The following is a 27,240-nucleotide window of genomic DNA, read 5'->3' as shown; positions in this document are numbered from 1 at the left end:
CCATTTTCTTCTGCCACATAAAGGGCTTGATGTTTGACTCCAAATAACCACATGAGAAACAGGATACTGGGCTGAATGTTGCCTACCAGACACCCCACATTCCTAGAGTGCACTGTATGGCCCTTAATATTAACATTACTTAACTCATTCTGAGGGATGGCATCTTAACTAATGCTCCCATTGTCACCTCTTCTCTCCCATCACCAACAGCAAATACTTGGATTGACTAGGAAATAATTTGCTGCTTTTCTTTTCATTAAACAAACATTTTAGTTAAGTTATTAATTTTAAAGGTAAACACACAGAACAAGGACAATTTTCAGAGACTAAAGCAACTTTTTTGTTTTATCCTTACCACAGCTCTCTAATAGCTACATTGCTTTGGAAGTGGATCTCTTTTTCAAGGAGTACAATGTCTTATTGTTTGGACAGTTGTCAAGGCTAATTTTCTCTCTTACTTGCTTAATTTGTTCTATTCACTGTAGGACGTTTTGAAAGAAGAAAATGAGATAAGCCCACAATCTGAAAACGGGCATCAAAACTCACCAACCATTAGTATGTTCCTTACTATTTACCTCTAAGTCAACAATGACAAATAGGGGGACTATTTTTTTTTCTGTTGGAATAATGACGGTCACATTATATAATTACATAGTTGGGATGTTCTACTGTACCTTCTGTGGTGAAAACCAAAAGTAGAGGTAATTACATCCCTGCTGAGCTGGAAGGCTAGCCTTGCCATGTGGAGGTCCCCGACAGTGGCCATCAAGTCTTCATCATGTCTGACAAGACAACTAGGGCAACTTGGAAGGCAGATTGGAGGTGGTAATTCAAGGAACTACAGGAAGCCTGCACAGCAGTGTGTTTTTAGAACTAGCAATTTTAGCCTCATCAGTGATAATTTACAAGTGATTTAATGGTGCTGAATCATAGGACTGCTTCAACATTTATGAGTGGACATAAAAGTTATGACAGGTTCTCAGTGTAAGATGAATATTAATATTAAAATAAGCTTGCTTTTAACTGATATTCAATTTGTGAGATGTTCACAGAGCAGAGACATAATTTTTTAAAATACAAACCATGGAGAAGATGTTAAGAGGTGAAGGAACAGAGAGAGAGATAAGAGTTCAGGGTCCTGACAGTGCTGACCCCTGCCATGTTGGGAAATTGGCTTTGGCTGGTAATAGGAGCTGTTTCCTGTGGATTGTCATAAAGTCTCTTAGTACTTTTCCTTGTTCTCCCTATCTAGCTGTTTAAAAAAAAGATGTCCAGACAGGGTTTGTCATCTGGAATATGTTCCAATGATTAATCAAAAGTCATTCTATGGCCCGCTAAGATGGCTCAGTGGATAAAGGCACCAAACCTGATTACCAGAGTTCCATCCAGGGACTCATATGGTGGAAATACAAAACTAACTTCCTTCAGCAGTCCTCTGACCTTCACAAGGCATGTGATGGTATGAATGCATGTGTACACAAGCACACAACACCATCACTGCTGTCAGGGCCAAGAACTTGTGACTAAATGGGTCAGAAACTTTAGAGTAGAAGCTAATACCATTACATTGCTAGATGGGCATATTATCAAAACCAATCATAATGGTTTGCTCTTATACCCATAGATTAGTGCAGTCCTCAACCCTTATCAGAGAAGCTCTATCTTGCAATAGATGGCTATTAATACAGACACCCACAAGTTGCAGGGACTGAGAGACTGTGTGTGCAATTCTCAGCCCCAAATGAGACATTTATATCACACTCTCTCTTCTCAATAGTCATAGATCACTGTGAAAGAAGGGAAAGAATGACTTTAAAGGCTGGGGTTAGTGAACAACTACAAAGTAATTATGTTTTAGGGGCGCAGTAAAGCAGTTATACATACAAAGTTACAGCACTTGTGACAGTATGCATAAGGCCTGGACAAGCTCAAGCTAGACAAAATCCTTAGGTGATGTTTGGGAACTAATAGCTGCTAGGAGAGTAAGAACCATTCTTAAAGCTGTGGGCCTTCATAGGACTTCAAACCATCAGAAGGCAACATATCCAAGAGTATAAGAACAGCTCAAATTATGCTTGATGAGTTTTCTTTAAAAAAAAAAAAAGACACAAATTTGGGTGGATAGGGGATGGTGATGGATCTAGGACAAGTTGGGGGAAATGGGGTGGATTTTATAAAAGTATGAAATTTTCAAGGAATTAATAAAATGGGAAAAATAAAATGATTTTTAAAAGAAAAATAGTTACACTAATTAACAGTGTAATACATGACAATTGATCTATATCCAAACCCATCCTTTCCTTTTTGATCATTCTTTTTTAAATACAGCAGATTTTTTTAGTATTGCTTTTGCAGTTTGGGTGCTGGTTGATTGACATAAAATCCCTTTAGTGAGAGTCAAAGAGATGCAGCAGAGGAGAGAATATTCTACTGAGAATCACATAATTAATAAATGTTCTTACAGTCTGTGTAATTGCCTTCTGGTATAGTTGCTAGAGGGTGATAGAAGTCTAGTGGGCAAAGAAGTAAAAAAGAGGAGGCATAAAGTTGCCAATCATAAAAGCAGAAGAGGAAAGCATGTTCCCAGAATGACATAAGAAAATAACTTGTTGAGACAATTGAATAGCTTGAACTGTTTGGGAGGCATCCAGGCTGCGGACCAGGACCTGTCCTTAGTGCATGAGCTGGCTGTTTGGAACCTTGGGCTTACACAGGGACACTTTGCTCAGCCTGGAAGGAGGGGACTGGAGCTGCCTGTACTGAATCCACCAAGTTTAAATGAATCCCCAGGGGAGTCTTGGCCCTGGAGGAGATGGGAATGGAGGGGAGGGACTGGGGAGAAGGTGGAGGTTGGGGCGGGAGGGGGGAGGACAGGGGAACCCATGGCTGATGTGTAAAATTAAAACACAAATATAAAAAATAACAAAAAAAACCGAAAATTACTTGTGAGCCTGTGCTTTGCTTAGTATGCTAATGCTGGGAACCTATACGGACATAGAAAAGAAGAATGTAACTGAGTGCCATGCACACACACACACACACACACACACACACACACACACACACACATACCCCACTATAAATCAATAGTGGAAGGTACAAGTAATTTAGAATTTGAAACAAAAACTGCTACAACCCAAACCAAGAAATGACAGTATAAAGAGCTGGAAAATTTAGAGACAAACACAAATAAAGATATTAGGCATTCAAATGGATGACTTTCATGTTAAAGTACTGTGAAAACATATACGTATCCAAATTTTAAAGAGATTTTCCACCTTTGACCCTTTTCTTTATTATCTGACAATTCTTTGCCACTTTCTATACAATTAAACAGTTGGGAAATGCATCTGATAGAAATTTAAAAAAATATCTGTGAAAATCTCAGAGATTCTTCAGCCATCCTACAAACACAATTGGATGTTGTCTGGCACAGTGTCATTATATATCTGTTTGCTTATTGAGGAGGAGTAAATATGAAGTAATGTTCTAGGTACTAGGAAAAAAAACAGAAATCAGATGGGTTTCATAAGAAATCACTTGAACTGAGACATGAAGGAAGCTTGTTAGGGAAGGCAATTCCTTACAGTGGCACAACAGAAGGGTAGTTGGTAACTATGAAGGGTTCATCTAATTTTGATGTTCTACCTACTTTTAAACTTCATTTTTAAGAGAGAGAAACCTTTGTCATTTTCCCTGTTGTTTTTGTTAGTGTTTTTCAATTTCATGTAATAGAGGTTAATCCTAATAGAGAGAGTTGTGATGTTTTATTCTTATGTCTTTTTATATTTTTTTTCTTAGCCTGTCTTTATGTCTTTTTTAATTGCTAATTTAGATTTTAAATAATACATTGTGGTGGGTATTGTGTTCCCTGAAATAGTGTGTGCTATGGATATCACTCTGTATAAATAAAGTGCTGATTGGCTAGTAGCCAGGAAGGAAGGATAGGGTAGGTGGGACAAGGAAGAGGAGAAGGCTGGGAACAGGAAGGCTGGGGAGTAGACACTGTCGCCTGCTGCCATAAGAAGCAACATGTAAAGACACCAGTAAGCCGTAAGCCATGTGGCAAAGTATAGACTAACAGAAATGGGCTAAATATAAGAGTAAGAGCTAGACAATGATAGGCCTGAGCTAATGGCCAAGCAGTTTAAATAATATAAGTGTCTGTGTGATTATTTTATATGTGGGTTGTGGGACCACGGGGGCTTGGTGGAACCTGGAGAGAATCTCTCCAACTACAAATGGCACCCAACGTGTTGGCAAGAGTTTCCACCTAAAACCTGAGAAAAAAAAGATTCTAAAATGGAGCTAAAAACAGCTTCCTAGTTGTCTCTCTCAAATTAGTGGCAGCCTGCTTGTTTGAGCTACTATGGTGGGTTCGAGGCATGTGCGTCTGACCTGCAGTGTGGCAGGAATGAGGAGTCTGCAAGCGACACTTTACTCTGCTGCATGGTGAATTTAGCCTTTGCTAGTTTTTTTTTTTTTTTTTTTTTTTTTTTTTTTTTTTTTTTTTTTTTTTAAAGGTTTCTGGGCTATGCACTGCTTTGATAGAACTGCTTCTGATAGTTGATGGTACACATGGCTCCAGACCCAGAGCTGGCGGTCAACTGTACCACCACCACATTGGGAAGCTAAGGTGGGCAGAGCCAGCAGCCACAATGGTGTTTCAATCTTACAAAGATGGATATTACACAGAGAATCTGGTTTATGTTGTATTTCGGATTTTTAACTGCAGAAAAAGATTTGATTGTAAAAGCTGTTGAGTTAAACAAATATGTAAATTTTAAAGGTATCTTGACTTCAAAATTTGGATATAAGGATATGTTGCTTTGGAAAAGTCTCTGCGTTTGTTTCCACAGAAAGCCAGAGGCTATGGATTTGTTCCAGATTAAGATACATCAGGTTTGATCAGCCAAGACCACCTGAAAGGTCTCCAGTGACACAATGGCCCAGATGATACGACATCCAGAATGGTTTCAAGGCAACTGGCTCAGAGGTTTACCTTCATGGACTATTCCATAATCCTAAAATTTTCTTTGTGTCCCCATAAGATACACCACTCCCCTCCAGCAGGAAGTAGTAAGAAAAACTATGCTGGCTTTGGAGATGGAATTGGCTCACTCCTTCTGTAAACCCAAGCACATTGTTAAAAAAAAAAAAAAAAAAAAAAAAAAAGGTTAAGAGATTCTTGTGTCCCAAATCAGAAGAGCCCTCTGGTGTGGGACAGAAAAAAAACAATATTTTATTTAAAACAGGTTGATTATAAATGCAATCTCTTTCTAAAAATAAAAAGGGGATATGATACAGATATGATAGGATGAAAGGGTAGATTAAGGAATTTACTTCTAAAGAGCAACAACTCATTTAAAATGTTTTACATTGGTATAGATTTTAGTCTATTGATACAAACTTAAAGTTAATTTTGTTATACTGTGTGTATATTTCTACTCTTGTTTAAGGTATTATGTTTGTACAGCTCATTTAAAATTGTAATTGATAATTAAAAATAGATTAATAACTGGTCATCTATGATAATCATACTCATAGCCATGTTAGTTAAGTCTTCTAGGTATCCACAGAGATATATCAGATAGACAGGTAATCTTCAAACACTTCAAAGGTCTACAGAATACGGCATTTAAAATATTTTTAAAATTTAGACTTTCTGGACAGTGAGACATGTCTGCTCCTGGCAGCACCAATTTACTTCAGAGAGGAGGATGGGCATTGAAGACACTTCATATGGAGTTTATCTTCACCTTGGCAAAAATAGCCATCTGGGCAAGAAACTGTTCTTGCCTGGACTGCTTGATCGACTAGACGTGCAGGACCCATAGAAAGGTGACCACTAAACTTTGCTTGACAAAATGGTCCTTCAGGTTCCTGCTTTGTAGAAGAAACTGCCAGACATTCTACAGGACACTGAGAGAAGTGACTGATCGAGAGACTCTAGCCCTGTGGGCTGAAGACAAATGCCCCAACTTTACAAAGGAACATTAGGTGACTGTCCAGGCTGCCAGCTGTCTCTGTCTACCATGTAAGACTCCCAAAAGTTGCTGACATCCTTCTTCCGGTTCTCAGATAATATTATATCCTTCTGAGGTCTTTGATGTGGTTGAAGACTAGATAGTTATAATTTCCTCAGTTATGATACAAGGTAAGTTAGATATAAAACTTTAGACTCACAAACATAAGATAGATAGATATCTTCTTTAATATTGTAACTATAATTCTTGCTTGATAATTGTTTTGTTATCTGTAATTTTACTATGTAAAAGTTAAACCTCCTTTTTTAACAAAAGAGAAAAGGGGAAGTGCTGTGGATATCACTCTGTATAAATAAAGTGCTGATTGGCTAGCAGCCAGGCAGGAAGGATAGCGTAGGCAGGACAAGGAAGAGGAGAAGGCTGGGAACAGGAAGGCTGGGGGGAGCCACTGCCAGCTGCTGCCATGAGAGGCAACATGTAAAGACACCGGTAAGCCACAAGCCACGTGGCAAAGTATAGACTAACAGAAATGGGCTAAATATAAGAGTAAGAGCTAGACAATGGTAGGCCTGAGCTAATGGCCAAGCAGTTTAAATAATAAGTGGCTGGATGATTATTTTATACGTGAGTTGTGGGACCGTGGGGGCTTGGTGGAACCTGGAGAGAAGCTCCCCAATTACAACTGTGTATTCCCCGAAATAAACATATCTGGGATCAGAGAACAGACAGGCACTAGAACAAAGCCAAAAATGGTGGCTAGAAAATGGGAAAAGTAAGCCATAACAGAAGTTGGGCAGTGGTGGTGCACGCCTTTAATCCCAGGGAGTGGGGGCAGAAAGAGAAAGGTATATAAGGCATGAGGACCAGGAACAAAATGAGTAAAGCATGTAGTTAGTTAAGCATTTGGTTAGTTAAGCGTTCAGGTTTTGGAGCAACACAGTTCAGCTGAGATTCATGTGGAAGAGGACTCAGAAGCTTCCAGCCTGAGGAAAAAGTATCACCTGAGGAACTAGCAAGGTGAGACAGCTGTGGCTTGTTCTGTGTCTCTGATCTTCCAGCAATCACCCCAATAACTGGCTTCGGGTTTGAGTTTCATTAATAAGAACACTTAAGATTCATGCTACAATATATCCCCCATAGGCAACATGAATTAAGAGAATGTCTTCATAGGGAAAAAAAACCCTCTTCATGGATAGCCACTTCAAACGAACAGCACTTCCTATAATGAAGGATATCATATGTACTAAACCAGAAAGTAGAATGCAAGATGGAGACCAGAGACCAGTGAGCTAAAGTGATCAGACAGAGAAGGCAGAGGTCTAGACCTTGCACATGAAGCTACTGGAAGATGATTATAGAAATAGCTGGCCCTTGATAAAGCATTATGCACTATTAGAAAATTCTACAGTAGGAAAACACTACTTTGAAAACACCAAGCTGAAAGAGAATTATTTGATGTAAAATACCTCTAAGCAGATGCTTAACATCAAAGAGCCTTTTGATTTACATACTCTTTCAGTGGTCAAAATAGATGAAGTAAATTGTGATCTTTTCACAAGGCTATGGAAAACTGCATAAAATAGCAGCTATGGAAACCCTATAAATAAATTATAAACATTGTTATTAGCAATGGCATGAAGTATCAGCATTGTATTTTGCTGCATTGTTTCATCATTTTAAGAAAAAAATCTGTTTTATCTACAAGTCTAGCCATGCAGATAATCCAATTTTAATAACTAAAAATAAACAATATTCCCTATTATACTTGTACAACTTCCAAAGCAATTTGAGATGTACTGTTGACTCAAATACAACACATGATTATAAGGTAGTTATAATGGTTCCTTTTAACACTGGAAGCTAGTGAAGATCACAGAGTTTCAGCCACATCGCCACTCTTACCCAGCTGGGCTGTCAGCAAGGAGGTCTCAGAAGCTCAGGCACTCCACCTTGATTAGTTTATCCTATGATTTTAAGTTTCTATCCAAATATTACATCAGAAATTAAATGATTAGCCACAGTTTGACTGAGCGACAGGCTGACAAAATCCAATAACTCTGAATTGCAAGTAGTCCTGTTATCAAGGTGTCTGGCTATGAGACAGTGTTCAGGGCAGAGGGGTTCAAGAGGTTTTTTAAGGCAAACAGCCAGAAATGTACATCTCACCCCAACTCCACATAGAGTGGTTGGTGTAGTGTATACTGGGCCAGCTACTCACCACAAGGGAAAAGACTAACATAAAATCTGATATGTCATCCTATACTCTTTTAAGCAAGGTTTGATTAACCCTGACTATATCACTTAACTACAAAATAAACATGCAAATGTAGAGTGTATAAAAGAGAAGCACATTCATTGTAAGACATATGACCTTTGGCCTCTCTGCTACCACAAAGAGAGCAGCAATTCCTATTAGTCTTTCATGTACAAAAAACCAGCAAACCCATTTGCCTGGGTAATTTAATATTTCCTAGGCATATGTTAGGAATGTGATTTCCTTTCCAGCCCAAGATTTCTTAACTAAATCAATGACAGAAATAACAAAATTCATGAGAGCCCAAACTGCATTTATTGGTCTTGAAATTGCCTAGTTTACACTATACTTCTTTGTGATTTTTATTTAAAGAAAAGGAACTTATTTATTGGTTGAAATGTTTCTGATTCAAGAGTTAAATGGTTTGTTTTGTTGATTGTTCATTTTAAATTCAAAGTACATGATCTTATTGTTAGGCAACAATATGAATTCTAAAGACTACACTTCTATTAGTCTCAGCTCTAAAGGCAGTTACCATTAAAATAGAGGAAAGGGTTCTAACAGATCCATAGGTCATTTTGTCTACTGAGATCAGTACCTTAGTGAACTTTAGGGGGAGGCTGATATTGCTTAACAATAACAAAATGCTTGCATTGTTCTTTGATTAACTGAGTGCACAAATGTTCAGTCATTCTCTTAATGTGCACAATCAGAGGATTCTAAGGAGATCAAATCAGTATGTTGTGTAATATTTTGTTTGTGATTGACAAATAAAGTTTGCCTGAAGATCAGAGGAAAGAGCTAGCCACTAGTTAACCATAGAGGATAGGCAATAGTGGCACACATCTTTAATCCCAGCACTTGGAGGAGGAAGCAGGAACATCAGGTGTTCGAGAAGATTGAACCAGTCTAAAAGAGAAACAGAGCCAGGCAGTGGTGGTGCACATCTTTAATCCCAGCACTAGAGAGATGGAGACAGGAATATAAGGCAGGTGGAGATGGCATCTTGCCTCATCCCCATTCAGTCTGAAGATTCAGAGACAGAAGGCCCGATTTGGTCTGAGGATTCGTAGAGGTAAGAAGTTTCTAGTGGCTGTTGCTCTGGTTCTCTGATCTTTCAGATTTCACCATCTGTATCTGACTCTGGGTTTTTATTGTTAAGACTAATTAGGATTACATTTCAGCAGTACTTGCTGCATGAAATTAATTACCATTCTACAAATAACACCTCCCTCCCTCCCTTCCTTCCTTTTTTGTTTATTTTTCTCAAGACAGGGTTTCTCTGTGTAACAGCTCTCTGGCTGTCCTAGAACTCACTCTGTAGATCAGGCTGGCCTTAAACTTAGAGATCTGCATGCCTCTGCCTCCCAAGGGCTGGGATAAAAGGTGTGAACCACCACCACCTAGCTGCACTTTTCTTTATAAGGACAATTAACTACCCATGGCACTCTAGTCCAAGTCATTTCTCAGAGAAGTGAAAGCAGGAGTTATGTGGAGAAGACAGTTCCATGTTGTGAAAGCAGGTACCAGAAGGCAGCAGTACACACAGTGTAATGAGACAGAACAGAAAGGAGGCAGATGGAGGATTAAGGGTACCTGGCTGAGGGGAGACGTTGATTTTTTTATGCTATTTGGCAATAACTGCAAGTATGCTGCTGATGCACAACTCATGCATTATCTTTATTCCTTAAATGCAATTTTGACAGGAACCCATGGAGGCTATAGTTTATACTTGTATTTTGCATATAAATAAACAGAACAAAGCCCTTAATTCATGATGAAACTAGACTATAACACAACTATCTAGTCTTTATGTCATAACCCCAAGCAACAGAAGTACAAGAAGCATGAACCTAAGGATGAAGATATAAGTCAATTGACAGTGCTCAAAGACTTGGGTTCCATCTCCAGGACAACATAACTGGACTGGTAATACACAGCTGTAATCCTAGCATTCAGGAAGTAGAGGCTGAAAACCAGAAGTTCAAGGTTATCCTTGGCCACATGGTGAATTCAAGGTCATTCTGGCTGGCCTACTTAAGACTTTTGGGAATTTGGTGGGGTTAGGGGGACTACAAACCCTGTGCTTTCAAAGACAAGAGACCACTACAGAACTTCATTGATTCCATTTGGCTCCCCAAAGGTATAAGATATGCTTACTCCAGGAAAACTGCTTGCTATCACTTGAAATTCTATTTAAAAATTCAGGCCCCTGAGATTGTTCAGTGGGTTAAAGTGTTTGTCACAAAAGTCATTATTCTGAGTGTCATCTCTGAAACCCACAGTGGAAGAAATGAACTCATTCTTGAAAGTTGTCCTCTGACCCCTACATGTTTGCAATGGCAAGAACATTCCTGTACACACATACTGATGATGATGATGCTTGGGGTTCTTGTATGACTCTTGGTTCTCAATTGGGGTGGCTTTGCTCCCTAGAGGACACTTGGGGAATTGGAAATACTTTTGCTGGTCATGACTGGTGTACCAGGAACAGCACTTACAGACACTATTGAACTACAAGCTCAGTGATGCTGCTGAGTACCCAACAATGCTCAGGGGTGCTCAAATCAACAGAAGCCAAAAATGATCTTGCTTGATACATCTATTGGGAAATCCTAGGTTGAGTAATCATTCCTTGGTAAAGTATGTTGCTTCCTTACTGGTTTTCTTTCCATTGTTGAATTGGGACTGAGATATTGATTTATTTATTTAGCAAAAAGCACAGAAGCCCCATGTAGGAGACCTGGGAGCGAGAGAGAGCTGACAGGATACTCATGGTGTTTCTCCATTGGGGTGCTATAGGCACACTGGGAGAAATTAGCTTAGCAGTGTGGGGTGACTCCAAGATCCTTGCCACAACTGGCTTCTGAACCCTCAACTGCCAAGTGCCAGTCATGTTCTTTGTCAGTGTCTGTAGTGGATAGCCATCCCAGCATTGGCCTGGAAGTTCCAACCCCCATTGAGGCTTCAGTAATGGTCATGCCCACAAGGCAGGGCGGAGGAGGAAGCAGAAGACCAAGGATCGGGAGGAGGTCTCTCTCTTGGTTCCAGGACCCTGGACGCTAGAGGTAGACTGAGCAGAGTTCTCCAGAGAACACCACGGGACTGCGCTATACCTTTACCAGACCCTGCAACCTACCCCTTCAATTGTAAGTTACCCCACAAAATAAACCTCCCTTTTAACTATGTGGAGTGGCCTTAATAATTTCACCAATATCTGGCGCTCATGTGGGGCAAATTCCCTCCCTCAGCCTCCTCCACGGCTGGCGGGTACCTAAACCCGACTGCAAAGTTCCATTAAACCAGGGGACGCCTACACAGTTCCATTACTGAAAAAAGGAACAGCTAGTCTGGTCTCAGTTCCCTAGCTTAGGCCCTAGACCAGCAAACACTGCTGTGAGTGAGGCGTTCCCACTCCTCCCTGAGTGCCGGCTCCCCGCCATCTTGGCTCCTGCCTTCAGCTGCTGCCAGCCAAGGTCGCCAGCAGGCCTTGCTTTGGAGCTATACCAACGCCTCCTGCTGGCTGAAAAGTGCTACTGCACCCCCCCAAACCACGGAAAGGTAAGCTTCTTTCAAGTAAAAGTACTTGATAATTTTACACCTTAAAACTGACTAACAAATTTTGAGTAATTCTTGTAATATGGCTGACAACATTACCTCACAAGAATTTAAAAACCTTTTTGCCTGTATGATGAATGACATTTTCTTGGAAATATACGACCTCCCTAAGGCATATCTGGCCTGTACCATTTTGACATTCATTGTAATAATTCACACAGTGTTCAAACACTGGTTTAATAATAAGAACAAAGATGAGTCATTATTGGGACTGATACAGGCTTTAAAAGATAGCAATGAAGGCTTACAGAAAAAGATTCTGTCTATGGAATCTGCTGACCAAGACTTACATAAAGAGATCCTCTTTCTGGAATCTGCTAACCAGGATTTATAGGCTTTAAATGTTAGCAATGAAGGCTTACAGAAAAAAAATTCTCTTTCTGGAATCTGCTAACCAGGATTTACAGGCTTTAAAAGTTAGCAATGAAGGCTTACAGAAAAAGATTCTGTCTATGGAATCTGCTGACCTGGATTTACATAAAAAGATTCTCTCTCTGGAATCTGCTAACCAGGATTTACAGGTTTTAAAAGATAGCAATGAAGGCTTACAGAAAAAGATTCTTTCTCTGGAATCTGCTGGCCAGGACTTACATAAAAAGATTCTCTCTCTGGAATCTGCTAACCAGAATTTACAAAACAAGCTTGTACCCAAAATTGCTTTTATTGATAATAAATATGAGTATTTAATGGATAGAACACTAACTCTCCAGAGTGAAGTTGTAGCTACTCAGACAATATATAAGGAAGAAAAATTATCATTACTTGATAAGATAAGGTCCATGGAATCATGTGTTTCAGAAGAACATAAAAACTTCCATGATTCCATGAAAAATCTGGAATCCCTTACAAGAGAGGAGGTTTACTCCCTGGAACAGACCCTAGGTGCTCGTTTACAAGCCCTGGAGGAAACTCTCAATAAACATGACAAGGGACCTAATAAGCAGAAGGGCAAAACCATACAGGTTGTAACATTCCCAAATGGCTCTCATACAATGGCTTATCCTGTTATCATCCATGAGAAGCCAGCAGATGACACACACCCTGAGCCATATATGACATATACATTACAACCAATTTCAACAAGGGACTTTAAAAATATAAAGGAAGCAGTAGTTACATATGGGATACACTCCACATATGTAAAACAGATGTTAAATTCGTGGTCTACCTCACATAGAATCATTCCAGATGACTGGCATCAGTTAATTTCAGCTGTTCTAGAATATAGCCAGCAATTACAGTAGAAAAGCTGGTTGAGAGAAGAGGCAAGAAATTTAGAACAACAAGGTAAACTCAGAGGTTTTGAGATCTCCCAAGGTCAAATACTTGGTGAGGGATGTTTTGCTGACAGGAATGTACAAGCCATTTATGATGAGCATACAATATCCCTATGCCATACAGCAGCTCTAAATGCTTGGGAAAAATTCCAGAACCTGGAAAAGCAACTGAGGTATACACAAAGATATTTCAGGGACCACATGAGCACTTCACTGATTTTTTACAAAGGCTGAACACAGCTATAACAAAAGCTGTATCAGATAAAGAATTAAGAAAAGTATTAACTGAGTCCTTGGCATTCGACAAGGCTAATGCAGAATGCAAAAGAATACTTACACCATTAAAGATCAGATCAGCTCCTTTGGAAGAATGGATTCAGTATACTAATAGTGTTGAATCTCTTAACTACAGTAATGAGGCTTGGATAGGAGAGACAAATCCCAGAGGTGAAAGAAGGCCCCGTGGTACCAAATGTTTTAAATGTGGTACACCAGGTCATATAAGTAAAAACTGTACATGGGGGTAATCCTAGAAGTAATACTCCTTCTAGGAATAGCCTAAACAGAAGACCCCAACCACCTCCTGGATTATGTAGAAGATGTGGCAAAGGCCGATATTGGACCAGTGAGTGCAGATCAAAAATAGATATATGAGGCAACCCTTTACTAGCAGGAAACACCTCAGGGGGCCTCTTGCAGGCCCCCAAATCAAATGTGGTAAGAGCATTCCCAGCCACTGTGGAAGACATTACTCTCCAGGACAACTGAATAAACCAATGCCTAATGTAAAAACCGATACTGCAAGTGATGATAAAACAGCTCTGATAGATGAATCACAGTTTACAAAGAACACAATAAAACAAATATTTTGGCAGACTTCCATAAATTAACAAAGACCAAAGATTAGAATTCGAATTAATGGCTTGGTTCTGGAGGGCCTGGTAGACATAGGTGCAGATGTGACTATAATTACACCAAAATCATGGAATCCAAATTGGCCTCTTCAAGAGGTAGATGTCCAACTTTTAGGAATTGGCACCCTATCTCAGATAAAACAGAGTTAGAGATGGGTTGAATGCATAGGGCCAGAAGGACAGAGAGGAAGGCTGAATCCATATGTAGCAAATGTAGCAGTAAATCTATGGGGCCGAGATCTGTTACAACAGTGGAATACCCAGATTAAAATTCCTACACTCTCAGAAAAGGAATACAGGCCAATGCATGTTTCTAGGAATAATATCATAACATGCTATAAAAAAAACAGTCACCAACCATTCAGGCTGTACACAAACAGAGCACAACTGCTGTTGAACTCTCAGAAGTACCAACTGCCTTACCTTTAAAATGGCTAACTAATAAACCTGTCTGGGTTGGACAGTGGCCTTTGACAAAAGAGAAGCTACAACCTTTAGAATAGCTGGTTCAAGAGCAGTTAAATGCTCAACACATGGAAGAATCTACCAGCCCTTGGAATTCTCCTGTATTTGTTATTAAAAAAAAAGTCTGGTAATTGGAGAATGCTGACAGATCTGAGAGCTATCATTAAAGTAATTCAGCCAATGGGCTCCCTACAGAGTGGGATGTCCTTGCCCTCTCTGCTACCCAAAGAATGGTCTATAATAGTTATTGACTTAAAAGACTGTTTCTTTACCACACCCTTACAAGAAAATGATAGAGAAAAATTTGCCTTCACAGTTCCTAATTATAACAATTCTCAGCCAGTCAAGAGATATCAATGGAAGGTCCTCCCACAGGGAATGTTAAACAGCCCTACCTTATGCCAATACTTTGTGCAAAAACCATTGGAGATAATTCATGTAATGTTTCCACAATCCATAATTTATCACTATATGGATGATATCCTATTAGCTGATCCAAAGTTAGACACATTAGAAAGCATGTTTGAAGAAGGAAAAAAAGTTTTGCCTCACTGGGGACTGCAAATTGCTCCTGAAAAAATACAAAGAGGAGATTCTATTAATTACTTAGGATATAAGATCAAGTTACAAAAATTAGACCCTAAAAGGTACAACTGAGGAGAGATTGATTAAAGACTCTTAATGATTTTCAAAAGTTGTTAGGAAGCATTTCCAACTTATTGGGTATCATGGGAATACCCAAAGATGGACTACAAAATTTGGCTAATACTCTAGAAGGGGACAAAGAATTAAATAGTCCAAGAGAATTATCAGCTGAAGCTGAGAAGGAATTGGCTCTAGTAGAAAAGACAATTCGAGAAGCACATGTGGATTGTGTGGATCCAGAACTTAAATGCATTCTTGTCATATTCCCCTCCAGACATTCCCCCACAGGTATTTTGATGCAGAGGGAAGATATTATATTGGAATGGATATTCCTACCACATAAACCAAATAAGAAATTAAAGACTTATATAGAAAAGATCTCTGATTTGATTCAAAAAAGGTAAATTAAGACTTTGTCAGTTGACAGGAATGGACCCAGCAGAAATTGTAGTACCTTTAACTAATGATGAAATTTCGTCACTATGGAAAGATAATGAATACTGGCAGAGAGCCTGCAGTAACTTTTTGGGAGAGATTAACAACCATTATCCCAAAAGCAAGAGAATAGAATTCATAAAGAAGACTGAATAGGTCCTTCCTCACATTGTATGACACAAGCCTATTTCTGGAGTCCTCACATTCTATACGGATGCAAATAAATCAGGGAAAGCAGGATACAAATCAGGAGACTTAAGTAAAGTGGTACAAAGTCCATACAGCTCTGTACAAAAGGCAGAACTGTATGCCGTTCTTATGGTACTGATGGACTTCACAGAACCCCTCAATATAGTCACTGACTCTCAATATACAGAGAGAGTTGTTTTACACATTGAAACTGCTGAATTTATTCCTGATAATACAGAATTAACTTCATTATTCATACAATTGCAGGAAATCATCAGAAAAAGGGAACATCCTATATATATAACACATATCAGATCCCATACAGGTCTGCCAGGACCTCTAGCACAAGGTAATGATGAGATTGATCAGTTACTAATAGGTAATGTGCTAGAAGCCTCAGAATTTCTTAAGAAACACCATGCAAATAGCAAAGGTTTGAAGAAGGATTTCTCCATTACTTGGCAACAAGCTAAGGATATTGTGAAAAAATGTCCTACTTGTTCCTTCTATAACCAAACTCCATTACCTGCAGGAAGCAATCCAAAAGGTATACAAAGAAATGAAATTTGGCAGATGGATGTGTTTCATTATGCAGAATTTGGAAGATTAAAGTATGTACACCATACCATTGACACCTATTCAGGATTTCAGTGGGCAACTCCTATGAGTTCTGAAAAGGCTGATTCTATGATTACACACCTATTAGAAGTTATGGCCATCATGGGAATACCTGAACAAATTAAGACAGATAATGTCCCAGCATATGTCTCCAATAAAATGAGACAGTTCTTTGCTTATTACAATATAAAGCATGTTACAGGTATACCACACAGTCCCACAGGCCAAGCAGTCATAGAAAGATCCAATCGAACTTTAAAGGATATGCTAAATAAACAGCAACAGGTAACAATGACTCCTAGAAATAGATTGCATAGTGCTTTATTAACCTTGAATTTTCTCAATGCTGATGAGAAAGGAACAACAGCTGCGGAGAGACATTGGACGACAGACAAAACTCCTGAGCTAAACCAACCAGTTTATTTCAAAGATGTGTTGACCTCAGAATGGAAACCTGGATATGTCCTATGTTGGGGAAGGGGTTTTGCTTTTGTTTCCACAGGAGAAGAAAAGCTATGGATACCAACAAAATTAATAAAAATTTGATTTGAACAGGAGAAAACCCTTGATGAGGAGAAGTAAAAGATCATCCACCAATGTGACATCTCTTTAGGTTGTAAGAAAAATTTAACAATCAAAGGTTGGGGTAGGGTTCTGTTTTTGTCTTTCCAGGATAATGGAAATACCCATCTTCCAGAAATCATAAGGCCTTGGATATCTGGATGTTTACAGCAGAAAGAAAGAATCTATTGGTACCAATCTACACAGGGTAAGATATCACTGTCTAACATCTATATCTCTATCAATCTAGAATAGTTGTGGTTCCAATTTAATTATAAACCAAGCTGGCTTTGGAGATGAAATTGGCTAACTCCTTCTCTAAACCCAAGCATATTGATAAAAGAAAAGGTTGAGAAATTCTTCAGTCCCATATCAGAAGAGCCCTCTGGTGTGAGACAGAAGGAAACCAATTATAAGGGACCATTATCTTCAAGATTCTAATTCTCTCCATGCTTACTCTTGATTTCTTGGAATCCTTTCTTACATGTCATGACATCTTTAAATCCAAACCTTCCATTCTGATAAAAAATAAGATTTTTCCAATAGCAATCTCTGAAGTCTCCAGAAGGAAAATGGGGCCCCAAAAACAACAACTCTACCCAATCCAGAATGATGCCATGGTAATCATCATCATACTACACTTCTTGCCAGAATTTCAGACAATCTTACCCATTACTCTGAGAGTAGCTTCAGAATCTACAGTTAGTCTAACTGAGATTTAACTATCTGATCACAATACCCAACATAGATACCATTGTCCCCTAAAGAGCAGGAAGCAATTCTCAGAAAATGACACCCCTTATCCCTAAGGTTTCATATTTCTCAGGGTTATGGATAATAGTTCTAGGGTTGGGGGTGGAAGCAACTGTTAAACTCAGTATTCTCCTTAAGGAAAGAAAATATGTCTCAAAAAAAGGGAAAAGAAGAAATGGAATGGATAAGTATAAGATATTATGGTAGACTATCATATACATTAGTAAACAAATTTAGTAATATAGCAGCCTTTGCACTGTTATGAATTCCTATATGTTGATACAAATATAAACTTTTTACATTCCTATTTAAGATAATTTGTATATTGATACAAATACAGAACTATGTTTGTTATATTGTACACATATTTTTACTCTTATTTGAAATATTTGTATATTGATACAAATGTGAATCTATATCTGTCATACTGTATGTATGTTCTACTTCTGTTTAATATATTCAGTATACTGATATATATTTAGGATTATTATCATATTGCATATTGCATACATTCCTACCTCTGTTAAAGATATTTTGTGTATTGTCACAATTTAAAGTCATTGTCCTTTTACTGTACATTTGCTTACAGACTGTTTGCCTTATTTACAGGAAGCTTAGTCCTTAGGTTGTTTAGGTAGATAAGAGTTACAGAGTTATTGTCACCTATGCTTGTCATCTCTATAATTATGTTAGTTAGGTTATCCAGATTTATAAATGCATAGGTCAGAGGGACAGGTAATCTTCAAACACTTCATGGACCTAGAGAATATGGCATTTAAATAACTTAGAATTCTGTTGATATGAGACATAATTGTTCCTGGCAGCACCAATTTGATCCCGAGAAAATGTTGGGCTTCTAAGACATTTCCATTTGGAAGTTTGTCTTCTTGGCACAAAATGGCCTACTGGGCAAAGAACTGCCCTTGCCTCAACTGCTGACAGTACAAATGCTGTCCTTTCTGGACAAGTGGGACACAAGGAAAGCGACCACTATACTTTGTCAAGACAGGGTAAGATGGTCTTTCAGAATTCCTGCTTCTGAAAATGGTCTGTCAGATACCCTAGGCCTGTAGCCAATTTGAATGCACCAACAATGCTGAGAAACATTACATGACTATCCAGGCTGCTAGCTGTCTCTGTCTACTCTTGCAAGACTCCCGAAAGTTGCTTGCATCCTTCTCCCATTTCTCAGGTATTATTATATTCCTTCTCAGGTCTTTGATGAGTTTGGAGATTAGCAGTTATAGTTACAACTTAGTATATATACATACATAATATCTTAGATATAATATATTAAGTATTAGACTCAGGTTCTTTAGGATAGGACACCTTTACTGGCCTAGGGTATTAGGTCTCTTCTCCAGAGCCCATGAAGGTAAAGGAGTTTAAAAGAAAATTTCCTGTCTCTATCTCTCACTTTATCTTATCCTTGAGCTCACAGACCCAAGTTATGTCAATAGTAAGAAATCTTGAACAATGTTTAGGATAAAGTGTCTCTCATTTTCATTTTGCAGACAAGCAAGGTCATTAAACACAAGGTTCCATGATGTTTCTATTATTCTGCTTGTTGTATTATAGTTTGAAAATCTTTTAAGTAAATTTGACATGTACTGTTGAAGACTTTTTAGTGGATAGGGTCTGAATATCATCTAAGAGAGCAGGAAAGACATACCAGTCATCCAACACTTGCCATAAACAGGGAGTGTTCATAGTTTATATAACAACAGTGCTAATCATGCCACTCACCAATGCTTCCATATTCATTCCACTTTACCTCTCTAGGCACTCCAGCTAAATGGAATTAGATTCAGTTTCATTGACCTTGGATTCACTGTAGAACATCTTGAGGCACACTGTCTGTCTCTGTAAATGATCACATAGCACTGACATTCAAGTTGGTAAGGACTAGAAAGAATATCTTTAAAGAATACCTTCTACATCCTAGACATTCAATAATTGACTTATTATTCCTGATTGAGTTTTACACATCTTTTCTCTCTTTCAATGCCTGGAAATTTTTTCAGCTGGTGTTTTTCCATTATTTTAATTCATGCTTATTTTTCAAGCCCCTCAAGCATGGCAGGAGGTAATATCTATGTGATATGAAATACTCTACACCAGCATTATCCAAGATTGGCTCACATTATGAACACCTAGAAGATTTCTTAAAAATATATTTTCTGATCCAGAATATTTTGGGAAGGGCTGATAATTTTTCCCTTCTACCAAGTTCCCAGGAGATGCTGCTGATGCCCAGAAAAGGGCCACTCATTGAGAAACGTTGCTCTGAGTGGACTTCTATGATGACTAATGCAATGCCCATTGGAAGAGGAGCTAAGTCATCTGCCTCTCGCTTACCACAAAAGCCCAGGAGCTTGATTCTAGGAGAGGTAATCAGAAAGTTCACGAAGAATAGCGCATGAGAAGCCCATCCTAACATCCCAAGTCCAACTAGGTTGCAATGATTGCACCCAGAATGAGTGTAATACATCCAGGATGGCAAGAGGCATAAATAAAGCTGCACATTTGTGTACCAAGAATACCCATGAATAGTGCAGAAACAAAGCATCAAATCCCCATGTTTCTTTTTTTGGGAGCAAGCAGCAATGCAGGTTACCTTCTTATTCTCCTAAGAAAATGTCTTCATGAAGCTGTTGTTTATTCACCTCTTTCCATGGACCTTACCAACCCTTTTATTCTCAGTTGTCAAAACAAAATGATTCACTGAAATTAATGTGAGACATAATTGTGCTTTTGGTCAGGCAAGAAATTTTCTTTCAGAAATTTCTTCTTTTCTTTGCTTCTTGGAAAATTTTGGCTTTATGAAAGAAACATCTTATTTCTCTATGGGTTATTTATGATTTTCTTTATCTCTATAAGTTCACCTAAATATTACCAAAACCCCCAAGATTTCTCTCTGAAATCAGAGGATGGCCAAGAGATGGCCAGAATACCACAGAAGTGGATAAGATGTATTCTGTGCTGTGCTTTGGAGGTCAAAATAAAATCCAACACATGGGCAGGAAATTAGAACATGAAAAAAAAAAAATCAGGACCTTTTAATTTAGATTAGAGCTGCCAAAATTATGGCCCCAGGTTAATGGCTCAGTCAGTCAAAAGCTTGTTCTGCAAGCCTGAAGACCTGAGTTCAGATCCCCAGAGAGTCCATGTAAATAAGTTCACTTATGCAGCACTTGTGTAAAAATCCAGGTGTCATGGCACACACCCATCATCCTACTGCGAGGCAGATGGAGACAAGAAAACCTTTGGGGTTTGCAGGATAGTCAGTCTAGCCAAGTCAGTAAGAGACCCTGTCTCAAAAAATAAGATGAAGAGTGACTGAAGAAAAGTCTTGCTGTCCACATCTGCCCCATGTGGCGTGCCCACACTCGCGAGCGCGCGCGCACACGCGCACACATACACACACACACACACACACACACACACACACACACACACACACACAAAGTAGCAAGATGAACAGAGTAGGCTGACTCTCACAAAATGGAGAAATAATAGGTATACTGAAGTTTTACAAAGTAGACCACATGAATAGAACATCCCTATCTGGGAGATCAAAACAAACATGGATGGATTGAGTTTATGTGTGCTTGCTTTTGTCCTAAAACAATCCCCAAACATCTGTATGCCATAGTTACTTTGACAACACAATCAGTAGTGTAAGACAGCATAAATCAGCCAGCCCTAAGAATAAACGAAACATAATTAAACCACATTTTCATTTGTCTCTGTTTCAACTAAGCTCATTCTAAAGTTTAGTCCAATTCAGTCTTCAAATGTAATCTTCTTATATCCACAGGACCCAGAAGCTTGCAGCTATTCACAACCATTAGTTAGACCTACACTGCCCACTATAGCAGCTGCTGATCCCATGTGGCATTTAAGCATCTGAAATGAGATGGGCTAAGAGCATAAAATATATACTGTCTTTTCAGGAGATGGTAGAACAAAAAGAACATGAAATATTTTACTAATTTAAAAAAATTAATTGGTATGTTAATGAAGCATTTTGAATATATTTAGTTAAATAAAATGATTCATTAAATTCATGAGTCTGCTTCTTTTTACTTAATGTATCTAAATAGGAAATTTACAATTACATGTGCTGCTGGCATGATAAGTATAAATTATAAATTTATTAAAATGTAATTCATACTCCATACGATTTATATTTTTAAAGTGCACATTCTTGATGGGATTTAAGTACACACGGAGAGTTCTGTCACCATCACCATGTTGCATTTTCAGAATATTTTATCAAGCCATAAAAACAACCCTTCACTCAGCAGCAGCCACTCCCCTATATTCTTCTAGTAGCTTCCTTGAAACCACTAACTTATTTTATGTCTCTTTGATTTGCCAATTCTGGGTATATCTGACAAAGAAAATCCTATAATGTGTGCCAGAATTTCATTCTCTATGTGACTGAACAGTATTCAGCTAAATAGATATATTATATTGTATTTATCCCTTCATCAGATGGTGGACATACATACTGTCATCACTATTTAATATGCATCTCTGTGTGTGACACTGACAAATGGCCCACCAAACTATTCTCTAACATGGATGTACCACTTTACATTTCCTTCATTGGAGAGTCAAGGTCTCTACATTCTTATAGACACTTAATTCTGGATTCTTTCATACTGCAAAGAAGTAACACCTTACCATAGCTTGTGTTGCATTGTGTTTTTTTTTCCAGACCACTCTGAACTTGAAGATCTTTACAAAAGAGCTTACAGAAAATTAGATTTGTCAAATACACAGGAAACATCTGGCTGTAGGATTCTCTCCATGATATTGAGTTCTCTCAGTTCATTTCCTCTCCTACCAAAGACCCACTTGTCTCCACAGCAGTGTCCATAGTCATGCTGTGCCCAGTGAGCAGAGGTCCCTTAACAGGATGGGCATATCACATGTCACACATAGCAAATGATAATATCTGTGTGGTAGACTGGAAAAAATGAACGAGATTGTTCTCAGTGTGAAACAAATGGCCCTATGACTCGAGCCACCCTAAAGTCTGGAGATATGAAAATCTAAGCATACACATAACTATATATTTTACCATTACCATTTATCATCTAAACTGGGACAATGATTCTACTGAAAGGAGATGCTATTAATAATCTCACTGAGACTACAGACATAAACCAATTTAGTCCCAGCAAACTGTGACATATGGTTACCTTGCCTATATCCTTTTTTGACACTCTGGTTACATGTTCTTCTCCAGAAAGCTGTAAATCTCTGGCCCAAGCTCATTATGCCATGCTTGAAAAGTCCCAACTACCCAACTCTTGTGGCTAAGAGCACAATGGGGCTCTATGACCCCAAACTATTTCAATGAGAAATGTTTCCTGGTCTGCTGTGGATATCGCTCTGTATAAATAAAATACTATTTGGCCAGTGGCCAGGCAGGAAGTATAGGCAGGACAAGAGAGAAGAGAATTCTGGGAACTGGAAGGCTGGGGCAGGGGAGACACTGCCAGCCACTGCCATGACAAGAAAGAGATAAGGTACTGGTAAGCCATGAGCCACGTGGCAAAGTGTAGATTAATAGAAATAGGCTAAATATAAGAGTAAGAGCTAGACAATGGTAGGCCTGAGCTAATGGCCAAGCAGTTTAAATATTATAAATGTCTGTGTGTTTTTTTTACAAATGGATTGTTGGACTAACAGGGCTTGATGGCACCTGGAGAGAAGTTCTCCAACTACACTGGTCAGCCAGAAAATTTGTGTCATATTAGTTGCCATAAGTGGAACGTGTATATGTGTGCATATGTATATGTGTGTGTGTGTGTGTGTGTGTGTGTGTTTGAGTAGGTGGGGGTGCGCACATATGTCTACACATATGGAAGCCAAAGGACAACTTTGGGTGTCCTCCCTCACGTGTCATCCATATTGGTGTTTTAGAAGTAGGTTCTCTCCATTAACCTGAAGCTCACTGAGTAACCTAGACTGGCTCTCTGGCAAGCTCCCAGAATCCACTTGTTTCCACCTGTGCATCCCTGTGATTACAAGCATGTACCACCTTAACAGGCTTTTTAAGTAAGTTCTGGGAATCAAATTCAGATCCTCATGTTTGCCAGGCAAGTACTTTACTGACTGAGCAATCTCACCATCTCCCACAAAGTAGAACTTCTTTGAAATAGGAGGACAACAATTAAAAGCAGACAACTTTCCACCTTTAGTTGTGACAGCTTTCGTACCTGGCAGCTGTGAGAAATAGTTCTCCACTGAGTTGAGTAACCTTCAATAATTTGTTCCTCCAGAGCTCCTTTCTCCCCAATGCTCAGTCCCTAAAAATAAATCCTCCCATGCATCTTGCCAAACACTCTTCCTCTTTGCCCAGCTTCTCAGTTTGCTCCTTTTCCTGTCTAAATAATGCACAAGGCAGTGGCAGAATGCCCTGCCTCATCCACCTATCATTTTGCATACTGAGAGTCTCATGCACAAAGGAAAGAGAGTGACTATTAGCCGAGAAAATCCCTTTGTATGGAGGCATTATTTGAAGGAGAGAGAAAGAAAAAAAATAAATGATTTCAATAAAAGTGTTGTTTTCTAGTTGTGTATTTAATGATTTTTATTTTAATATTTAGAGTTTTATAGGCCAAGCAGCATACAGAACCTCCTAGGGAGACTTCCTCTATACTACAGATTTTTTTTAATGTGCAATTTGGGCATCAGTCGAAGGCCATTCAGTGCCTTACCATTATTTTTAGACAAAGCCATGTAGCATTTCATGGTGTTTCAAATTATGCCCTGCAGTTTCCCCACAACATGCCCTTCAGGGCTAGAAAGTAGATGTTTATAGCTGTTTCCAGCTGTGCTTTCAGTAGCGTGGTAAAGAGAAGTTGCCCTTCATTCTCTCTGGACTCAAGCAAAGCTCCCAGATTTTATAGAGGCATGCAATAGCCTACAGAAGCAACAACATCTAATCTCCTCAATGCTAACATCTGGTAAAGAACTATTGGCAAATTTATAACGTTTATCATTTGGAGTAGTGGAGGCTACTATCTCTTTGATTTTGTCACTGAGGATCCTGTCTCCCAGAGCACTCCTCCATGTAGAGTACATGGTATTCTATAGGTTTTAGAACAGTGTAGCAAAAACAGTTATTAGCACTCTGCCCTGGTTTCCTCAGATTCCCTTCCTTATTGTTTCTGCCTCTGCTACTCACCCACCCTCTCACTTGCGATCATTAAAGAGAATGTATAGATCCTCTTTGGGGTCACTGTCTCAGGGCCCTTGTTTCTGCCTTTGTGGGTTACTAGAGAGAACAAAACAACGATTTCTTAAGAAATACTAAGAGGTAGAATTAGCCACTATTATTGTGACTACAACAACAACAACAAAACAAAACAAAAGAAAACAAAAAACCCGGACAGAGTGCTGGGTGGTGGCAGTGCATGCATTTAATCCCAGCATTCAGAAGGCAGAGGCACATGGATCTCTGAGTTCATGGCCAGCTTGGTCTACAGAGTAAGTTCCAGGACAGCCAGGGAGGGCTACATAGAGAGATCCTGTCTTGCAAAAACCAAAAAAAAAATTTTTTTAAAGTACCTGGCAGCAACAGTCTTAGCAAGTAAGATTTTTTCCCTCATGGTTACAGAAGTTTGAAACCAGAGGTCCATTTCTGGATTCAGGGTGGGGCAGAGAAGGCATATTCAGGGAGGAGACTTTCATGGAGGTCAGGAAGCACAGAACTTGGCATTGAACTACTGTTTCTAAGTAGGCTTCTCAAAGTTTTCATCACCTTCTAAAATGCCAACCCACAGAGGGACAATGGTTTACCACATGAGCCTGTGAGGGAGGGATGTTTCATATTCAAACAATAAAGTAAAACAAACATCAGAGCCTAGCTTCACCTGTCCTGGTTGAGATACATGTTTGTTGTAATCTGTAATTTAAATACCCAGTAGACATATTGTATTTGTATTTTTGCAACCTTATCTCTAAGATCCCTTCAGTAACATTTTGAGACACTTATTTCTGCATGGTTGAGTTAAAAGGTGAAAGCATGGAGAAGTGTGGTGATCATTCCAAGGTTACACAGAGGGCGGCAGTTCTGAGTCACACTTTGGATCTTTTGGAACTGGTTTTGGTTGGGTTGTCTAGTCTTAGAATTCTAAAGTTCTGAACGTTTCTTGGGAAAAGCCTAGTTGGCATTTTGAATATCTAATGCTCAATGACCACTTTTCATTTCAAAATAACCCAAAGCATAGAATTTGACAAGATACCCTAATATGAAAAGGCGAGCTGCTCCCAGCAGAAGTATCTTGTATGCTGACATGTAATATTCCTGTCCCTTATTTGGATAAGCCTGGCTATCATTTCAAGGGTCAGAAAAGAAAATGGAATTAGCCAGATATAATAGGAGGTCCATTCTAGTTGAGCCTGCCTGTTCCCATGGGAAATACTACCAAGTAACAGTCAACAGTTAGGCTTCATCACAGATGGTTCAAATGCCAGTATGTCCTAGGTACATGGTTTTGAGCACTGATATATGTAAGAATTGTGGTCAGTCTGAACTTTGATCCACTTATGAGCTAATATGTCAGTTTGCCACCTTTTCATGCTGACTTACAGAAAACATGAGACACCCAGGCCATAGAAAAAGGAATTTGCTGCTTATGGAAAAACTGTAGTCATAATACCAACATTTGTGCCACTTTCAGAGTCCTGATTCTCATTGAAGGGCACGAAGCATCAGTTGACACCTGTACCTCATGAGTTATAAGAATCCTAAATATTGCTGGGTGGTGGTGGTGCATGCCTGTAATCCCAGCACTCGGGAGGCAGAGGCAGGTGGATCTCTGTGAGTTCGAGGCCAGCCTGGTCTACAAAGCGAGTTCCAGGACAGCCTCCAAAACTACAGAGAAACCCTATCTCAAAAAACAAAACAAAACAACAACAACAACAAAAAGAATACTAAATATTGAGAAGCTGAATCTTTCTTAATGGACCCAAAAATGTGCTTCAACTTAGTTTAGGGAGGGACCTTCATTTTACAATAAACAATCCTCACTTTTGCTCCATTCCTCTACTATCCATGTCTACCTACTACACAATAGCCTTGTAAAGATAGTTTATAAGAATGGCTGTTGCAGCTTCTGTTTGCAAGACATACAGAAAGCTGAGAGATATCCCGAGAATGGACTCCAAAACTGCCTAAATGAACAATAGCTTTTATCCCCATTTAGAAAATCTCCTTAAGCTAATCCTTTCACCTTCTTGCCTCCTCCACAATGGCTGTATAGTTCTGTATATGAGACCAATGGCACATATGGAAGGAGAAAATGCCTTCCTTGGGTGCGACATCAAAACCCTGAGTTTTGTAACCTCTTCATTAAGCAAATGTGCACTGAATACCTGCCATCTACAAGGCCTCATGTAATGCACTGGATTAGAACCAGGCTGTCAGGATAAACCCCTTTCTCTTCTTTGAGAGGCATCCTCAATCCTTCTGAGGCTTCCTTTTCTCTAAACTAAGAAGA

At 39.0% G+C, this 27,240-nt stretch overlaps 1 protein-coding gene across 9 annotated transcripts in view; it reads right to left on the bottom strand.

The window, feature by feature from the left end:
- Nucleotides 1-27,240, bottom strand: part of Frmpd4 (FERM and PDZ domain containing 4) — a 914,754-nt gene that overhangs the window by 270,290 nt on the left and 617,224 nt on the right. Inside the window, exon 1 of one of the 9 annotated variants that reach the window (XM_036174313.1) lies at nucleotides 19,463-19,513. The exons of the other annotated variants lie outside the window; for them this stretch is intronic. The gene's annotated coding sequence lies outside the window, so the exon portion shown is untranslated. Of the gene's footprint in view, nucleotides 1-19,462; nucleotides 19,514-27,240 lie in introns of those variants that run through there. 9 annotated transcript variants of the gene reach the window in all.

Source organism: Onychomys torridus, chromosome X, assembly GCF_903995425.1.
Source record: "Onychomys torridus chromosome X, mOncTor1.1, whole genome shotgun sequence".
NCBI classification, from domain to species: domain Eukaryota; kingdom Metazoa; phylum Chordata; class Mammalia; order Rodentia; family Cricetidae; genus Onychomys; species Onychomys torridus.
Note: the sequence above shows the minus strand (reverse complement) of the source record. Positions and strands in the feature narration are given on the sequence as shown.